The sequence below is a fragment of the Mus pahari genome, chromosome 1 (genome assembly GCF_900095145.1).
Source record: "Mus pahari chromosome 1, PAHARI_EIJ_v1.1, whole genome shotgun sequence".
NCBI classification, from domain to species: Eukaryota; Metazoa; Chordata; class Mammalia; order Rodentia; family Muridae; genus Mus; species Mus pahari.
Window position 1 is genome coordinate 14,147,282 of NC_034590.1, and position 3,075 is coordinate 14,150,356.

The window sequence follows — 3,075 nt, forward strand, 5'->3', positions numbered from 1 at the left end:
AGTGAGTTCCAGAACAGCCAGGGCTATACAGAGAAACCCTGTCTTGAAAAAAACAAAACAAAACAACAACAACAACAACAAAACCCCCCAAAAACAAACAAACAAAAAAAGAATTTCCTTTTTTCACAATGCTATTTATTATTTCTTTTAGAGCAGTGTCTTTTGTATCTCAGGCTTGGTTTTACTATATAGTTGAGAACTGCTTTGAATATGCAACCCTGCCTCTGCTGCCATGTGCTGGGAAGACAGTCTTGCAACTTCTTCCAGGCTGTTCCCTGACTGGTCAGTGGAAAGGAAAAACAGACCTGTGAATGAGTGTCTCCAATCCCTCTGGTTTTTATTGGGACTTAGAAATGAACATAGACCTATGCAAGAATTACATTCTATGATTAACTTTGAAGCTGTATAATCATAGCAAATAATGGTATGTGGAAGATAGAATATTGAAAATTTTCCTGCTTTGATAATTGTTTATATTAGCAATGAGTAGTGAGGTAAATCAATTTTAGATGATCAACAAGTACCTGGACTGGCCATTTTTCATGTCCACACACCAGGCACCCAAGAATCAATTTTTAAAAAAAGTGAAAGTCCCAGATGCCAGGTACCCAAGAGGTTCCCAAGACCCAACAGCAAGAACATTAGCAGAAATACCGAACAAAAGGGAGACAGAACCTGTAGAGATCATATCCTGTGAATAGGCACAGCCCCCATTTGAGGGATGAGGCCACCCACCCACCTTAAAAATATTAATCCAAAATTATTTCTGTCAAAAGGAAATGCAGGGATAAAGAGTGGAACAGAGATGGAAAGAAAGGCCATCCAGAGACTGCCCCATATAGAGATCCATCATATCTGCTGACACCAAACCTAGACACTATTGCTGATGCCAAGAAGTACTTACTGAGAGGAGTCTAGTATAGCTGTCCCCTGAGAGGCTGTGCAAGGGCTGGATTAACACGGGAAAATGACCTGAGTGTGTTTCATCCATGATATATATTTCACATTGTGGAGAGCAAAACTTATGATTGTACAGATCTAGAAAGCGCTAAAAATGAGATTCTAATGAGATTCTCATGTAACTGTCCAAACCATGCTTTCCCTGTCTTCACTATCTCACTTCTCTGTTCATTTTTGCTTCCATTTATGTTTTCATTTAGTAAAAAATGAATTCACATTTTTAAATTGAGGACAGATTCTTCACTCATGCAATATATTCTGACCCCTCCCCTCCCACACACTTTCTAGGTACAGTCCCTGCTTCCCCAGATCCTCTTCCCTTCCTCTGATTCCTCTTCAGAAAAGTGCAGGCCTCTAGGAGAGGACAGCTACACAAGGTCATACTAAATACAACGGAAAGGCAAAAGGCCTCATGTTGAGACTGGACAAGCAACCCAATAGGAGGAAATGTATCTAAAGAGCAGATGAGTGTCAGAGCTACACTGGCTAACACTGTTAGAAGTACCACAAAAATACCAAGCTAACAGCTTTAAGATGTCAGCAGAGGACCTGGTGCAGACCCACGGGTGGACTTAGAATTTTCAAAACCTTTATTTAGCTTTAATCTTACTTCTAGCCCATGGAGCAGAGGTAGAAGGAAATGAAGGTTAATAGGGAAGGGGAAGATAGCCTAGTCAGCCATCATTGGGGAGAGAGGCCCCTTGGTCTTGCAAACTTTATATGCCCCAGTACAGGGGAACACCAGGGCCAAGAAGGGGGAGTGGGTCGGTAGGGGAGCGAGGGGTGGTATAGGGGACTTTGGGGATAGCATTTGAAATGTAAATGAAGTAAATACCTAATAAAAATTGAAAAAAAAAATAGAGAAGGGGTTGTGGGCCTGTTAAGAACTAGTTCCTTGGGGCTATTCTACTCTTTGTTGTCAAGACACCACGAGTTCAGTCCAATAGCAAAACCAAATTAGTAGTGATTCCATGATCCAGCAGAAACAATAAAGCTTTGCCAAGTCGGTGAAAGTGGCCAGAATCAGCTGGCATTCTGAGCCAGGAGAAGTTCTTTGGCACGTTTCTCTCTAGGAGAACCAGGTAAAACCAGCAAAGACCAGTGAAGCATTGTACCATGTAGCAATACAAGAGTGCCCTCTCACGGTCTGTGTGGCTCTATTTACATCCGTTCTAAAATCACTTGCCCTCCCAAGGGTCTGTTTTCAGCAAAACATCACATGTTCTCTCCCAAGACTGCTTCCAGAAAAACATGTGACTCACCCGAGTTTTTAAAGGAACCAGAACTTCCACTTCACCCATGCATGTTCAAGGCTTGCAATTTAATCTCTGTGCTTTCTGGCCATCCAGGCAGTGTAACGCATTCTCATGGTGTGGCCTCACATTAAACCAAACATTGATTGGACATTCATCTTCCAGCATATCTTGTAGGTGGAGGGTTTTATGTTTTAGCTGGTCTAGTCTCCAAGTTTCTCTTTCCATGGCTTATAGAGTGCCTTCTCACCACAAAGAGAATAGAGCATAACGGTGAAGGCTCCAAGCCTGCATGCACTTGACCTCAGGAAACTGTGGAAATTGTTCTGCACAATGGGCACCAGTTTCAGTTTTCAGAAAGTAACCTTTTGTCCTAGCAGCAGCCTGATTTGTTTAGTGTTCCCCACATGCCTTCCTAGGCCAACAACTTAACTGAATGTCACCCAGTCTTAGCACTGGAAGTCCTGCCTGTTTGTAAAAGATAGCCAGTTCAGACTTCATATCCTCCATTACCAGAAGTCCTCCCTAAAGTCATCTTCATAGTTTCCTAGAAATTTCCTCTTACCATCACTTTCATTCCTCATAGTATCACATAATTTTGCATATTCTGTGTGTTCATTTTTATTGAATTCTAGAATATCTCTAATATTTCTCTTTATGTTGTGAAACATTTTTCATGCAGTAAATAGTTTTTCAATTTGTCAAGTTTGCAAGCTTTTTGTTTTATGTGCTCTTTTTGATATCCACTTTGATCCATGATGATCTGATAGGATGCAATGGGTCATTTCAGATTTTTTTTTTTTTTTTGGTTTTTTGAGACAGGGTTTCTCTGTGTAGCCCTAGCTGTCCTGGAACTCACTTG